Here is a 5,116-nt window from a genome sequence, read left to right on the forward strand (position 1 = left end):
TGCCCCTCTTTGATGGGTGTCGGCGTTTCGACCCCGGGGGGTCCCTGGACCGACGAGTAAATTGTTGCCGCGTGTCCCAGCCTAGATGGGTCGGCGCGAGGCGGAGCACGAAGGGGGGCAAGAAAGAGGGAGACAGGCAGGAAAGGGGAAACCCGCGGCCTTCGTGTTGCCCTGCGCCCAGGTCGGGTGCGCTTGCATTAGGGGGTTACAAGCATCCGCGTGGGAGAGAGCGAGAGACTTTGCGCGTCGTCCCGTTCCCCCGCGCGGCCAACCTTCTCGTACGAGAGCCCTGGACCTTCCTTTTATAGGAGTAAGGAGAGAGCCCAGGTGTACAACAGGAGATGTAGCAGTGTGCTAACGTGTCTAGAAGAGAGGAGCTAGTGCCCTAAGTACATGCCGTCGTGGCAGCCGGAGAGGTCTTGGCACCCTGTTCATGTGATGTCATGGCCGTCGGAGGAGCGCTGGAGCCTTGCGGAAGGACAGCTGTCGGGGCTGTCGAGTCCTTGCTGACGTCTCCTTGCTTCCATAAGGGGCTGAGAGCCGCCGTCGTCACGGAGCACGCAGGGCGCCATCATTATCTGTTTACCGGGGCGAGCCAGATGGGACGCCGGTCTTGTTCCCCGTAGCCTGAGCTAGCTAGGGGTAGGGTAATGATGGCCCCCCCTGTGACGTGGTCGGTCCGAGCCCTGGGTCGGGCGAGGCGGTGGCTCCTCCGAGGTCGAGGTCGAGTCTGTCTTCCGAGGTCGAGGTCGAGTCCGAGCCCCGGGTCGGGCGAGGCGGAGACCATCGTCTGAGGCCAAGGCTGAGTCCGAGCCTTGGGGTCGGGCAAGGCGGAGTTCGTCGTCTTCCGGAGCCGAGGCCGAGTCCGAGCCCTGGGTCGGGCGAGGAGGAGTTCGTCGTCTTCCAGAGCCAAGGCTGAGTCCGAGCCCTGGGTCGGGCGAGGCGGAGTTCGTCGTCTTCCAGAGCCGAGGCCGAGTCCGAGCCCTGGGTCGGGCGAGGCGGAGGTTGTCGTCCGAGGCCGAGACGGGGGCCGAGCCCTGGGGTCGGGCGAGGCGGAGCTTGTCGTCCGAGGCCGAGACGGGGGCCGAGCCCTGGGGTCGGGCAAGGCGGAGCTTCCTATGGTGCCCGAAGCCGTACTTGGCTGTTGTAAACCTCACTCTGTTGAGTGGCACAGCAGTCGGAGCGACGCAGGCGGCGCTGTCCTCTTGTCAGGCCGGTCAGTGGAGCGGCGAAGTGACTGCGGTCACTTCGGCTCTGTCGACTGAAGGGCGTGCGTCAGGATAAGGTGTCAGGCCATCCTTGCATTAAATGCTTCTGCGATACGATCGGTCGGCGTGGCGATCTGGCCAAGGTTGCTTCTTGGTGAAGACTGGGCCTCAGGCGAGTCGAAGGTGTGTCCGTTGCTTGAGGGGGCCTCTAGCGAGACGTGAATCCTCCGGAGTCGGCTGCCCTTGTCCGAGGCTGGGCTCGGGCGAGGTGAGATCGTGTCCCTTGAGTGGACCGAGCCTTGACTTAATCGCACCCATCAGGCCTTTGCAGCTTTGTGCTGATGGGGGTTACCAGCTGAGATTAGGCGTCTTGGGGGTACCCCTAATTATGGTCCCCGACAGTAGCCCCCGAGCCTCGAAGGGAGTGTTGATACTCGCTTGGAGGCTTTTGTCGCACTTTTTTGCAAGGGACCGGCCTTTCTCGGTTGCGTTTCGTTCCGGTGGGTGCGCGCGAGCGCACCCGCCGGGTGTAGCCCCCGAGGCCTCGGAGGAGTGGTTTGACTCCTCCGAGGTCTTAGCGCGTTTCGTGATGCTTTGGCCGGTCTGGTTGTTCCCTCATGCGAACTGGCCATAGCCCGGGTGCACAGTCGAGTCCCAAGTTCTCGGGCTGGTATGTTGACGCTGTCAACAGTTTGACCGGAGCCGGGTTTGCGAGAGCAGCCCCCGAGCCTCCGCACAGAGCGAGAGGACGATCAAGGACAGACTCGACTTTTTTACATACGCCCCTGCGTCACCTTTCCGCAAGGAGGAGGGGGGGAGAGCGCCATGTTGCCCTCGGAGGGCGCCGAACATGGTGTCTCCAGTGAGTTGCTAACGGGTAATCCGAGTGGACGCCCGTGCCCCATTCGTTAGGGGTCGGCTAGTGGCCCGGAGGCGCGCTCCAAAAGTACCTGCGGGTGACTTGCCGGACCTAGTCCCCTTTTGACGGGGTCCGAGGGCTCGATGCCTCCCTCTGGTGGGATTCCGGTACAAAGTCGTTCCCGTCGGTCTCAGAAATGTCCTAGGGTACCTCGGGAGCGTAGCCCGAGCCTTGGTTATGTATCGAACGTACCCAGGGTCATCCCTCGCTCTGGGTCTGAGGCGGCTATCGAACCCTTTGGGGGCCAGCCTACGAACCCCTGATCAGTAGTGGGCGCGGAGCCCGAGTGGCCTGAGGCGGCCGTTGAACCCTTCCGAGGGGCCGGCCTTCGAACCTCTGACCAGTAGTGGGCGCGGAGCTCGAGTGCTCTGAGGCGGCTGTTGAACCCTTCCGAGGGGCCAGCCTTTGAACCTTTGATCAGTAGGGGGGCTCGGGGCCCGAGAAGGATCCCTTTCGGAGTATCCCCTTTCCCGGTCCCTGTTGCAAGAGAGAGAAAGAGGAAGGGGAAAAGGATACGAAATCGAACGACGTGGCGCACCTTTTTTGACGCGGTCATTATGGCGAAGGTGAAGCGTCGCCTGCTTCGCCTGCCAAAGGTGCCGCCTGTCCTGCCGCAGAGTTAATGTGACGGGACGAGTGGCTCGCGGGGCGGCCGTTGCGCGTGCGTGAGCCGTTCGAGGAACGGAACACGGGCGCGTTGTCTTCACGCCGTGGGAGAGGGTTCTCTCGCTGTCCCAGGAGGGGACGTGAGCTTGCTGACGACTTGACCGCTGCTTCCGCCCGCCTGCCACCGCCATTACTGCCGGCCCATTTCTGGCCGTATCGACCGTCGCGCCTTCTCCCGCGGCTGACTGACCCGTGACCGATGTGCTCGGTTGGCACTGTTGGGCCGTGTTTTTTCCTCATTTCGAACACTAGGACTCGCCTGTCGGCTAACTGAACCGCTTAACCAAGTGAGAGTTGCCTCGTGCGAAGGTGACGAGTGAGGTATCCGTATCCCGGAGGCGTAGGAGTCCCTCGGCTCGGTCGGCCTTGCCGCCCGAGGCTTCTCTCGCTTAGTTAAAGGAACCCTCGGTCGCTCTTCGATGAGCCGAAGCCGGAGGCAGCGGTGTTAGCATGGACAGGGGCAGAGTTGGTTCGAAAAGAAGACTTCGTCGGCCAGAGCCTGGCCGGGCCGTCCACTGGTGGGACCGGCGCCGGAGTCGGGCTGCCGAGGCCATGAGCCGGGCCGATGTCCTCGGAGGACAGCTGGCCGAGGCTTCGGGGCGGCCGGCCGAGGCGTCTGCTCGGGCCGGATTCCTGAGGAAGACCCTGGCGGCGATGGCCCAGGCGCGGTGCCGATGTCGTCCTTCGGAGCGGAGATCCTCCGACCGTGTTGCCGTCCGAGGCTCGGTCGGACTTTGCCGAAGGTGGAGTTGACGCCGAGGGTGCTGCTGCTCCCCCTCCGTCGACGTCTGAGCCTGCAGGATTGGTTCCTCTTGTAGTGTGCGTATGTTTTCTACGGCCGCCGAGGCCCAAACATACTGTCGTCGTGTTGTAAAGCTGCGTTTCTTTTCCTCTTGTTTCGAGTATCTGGACTTATTTGTCGGTAACAGAATTGTTTGTCCGAGGAGGAGTTACTTTTCACGCAAGGTGTTGAGTGAGGTATCCGTATCCCGGAGGCGTAGGAGTCCCTCGGCTCGGTCGGCCTCGCCGCTTACGTGTACTCTTACTCGTCCGTAGGATTCTGCTATCGATATAGTCGAGAAGGCACGAAAAATCGTTTCGGCAGAAGAGTTTTTGAGCGCTAAGACTTGTTCGGTCCGCGGAATCGCTTATTCGAGCGTGAGTTACTTATCGCAGAAGGTGGTGAGTGAGGTATCCGTATCCCGGAGGCGTAGGTGTCCCTCGGCTCGGTTAGCCTTGGCTGCTTACGTGTACTCCGTCGTTTTCAGGATCCCACTTTCGAAGTAGTCGAAAGGCACGAAAGACGTTCTGGCAGAAAAGACCTTTTCTGAGGAAAATTTTGACGCGGAGGGGGTTCCCCCCTTCAACCCCCGAGGGAGGGTCGGGCTTTGCCGAGGCAAGGCTGACCCTTCCTTGATGGTTAGACTTTGTGTGTGAACGAGGTGTACGAACGACTTGAAAGCATCTTAAGGGTAGAAGCGACGTAGCTGTCGGATGTTCCAAGCGTTGCTGTAGACCTCGCCTTGACAGTTGGCCAGCTTGTATGTCCCGGGCTTCAGAACCTTGGCGATGACGAACGGCCCTTCCCAAGGAGGCGTGAGCTTGTGCCGCCCTCGGGCGTCATGTCGCAGCCCACCTGGAGGTCTCGGGACCGAACCCCTCGGGCGTGGTAGCGTCGCAGGGACTGCTGGTACCGCGCCGAGTGTAGTAAGGCCATGTCCCGAGCCTCTTCCAGCTGGTCCAGTGAGTCTTCTCGGTTTGTTCGATTGCTTTGGTCGTCGTAGGCCCTCGCCCTCGGGGAACCATATTCTAAGTCTGTGGGCAAGATGGCCTCGGCCCCATAGACTAGAAAGAACGGTGTGAAGCCCGTGGCTCGGCTCGGCGTCGTCCTCAGACTCCAGACCACCGAGGGGAGCTCCTTCATCCATCGCTTGCCGAACTTGTTGAGGTCATTGTAGATCCTCGGCTTGAGTCCTTGCCCATTCGTCATGGGGTGAGCCACGGCGGCCCAGTCCACCCGGATGTGGTGATCCTCGCAGAAGTCCAGGAACTTTCTGCCGGTGAACTGGGTGCCGTTGTCGGTGATGATGGAGTTCGGGACTCCGAAGCGATGGATGATGTTGGTGAAGAATGCCACCGCCTGTTCGGACCTGATGCTGTTTAGGGGTCGGACCTCGATCCACTTGGAGAATTTGTCGATGGCGACCAGCAGGTGCGTGTAGCCCCTGGGTGCCTTCTGCAAGGGACCAACGAGGTCCAGACCCCACACACCAAACGGTCAGGTGATGGGTATTGCCTGCAGAGCCTGAGCGGGCAGGTGGGT

Source organism: Zea mays, chromosome 5 (assembly GCF_902167145.1).
Source record: "Zea mays cultivar B73 chromosome 5, Zm-B73-REFERENCE-NAM-5.0, whole genome shotgun sequence".
Taxonomy (NCBI): domain Eukaryota; kingdom Viridiplantae; phylum Streptophyta; class Magnoliopsida; order Poales; family Poaceae; genus Zea; species Zea mays.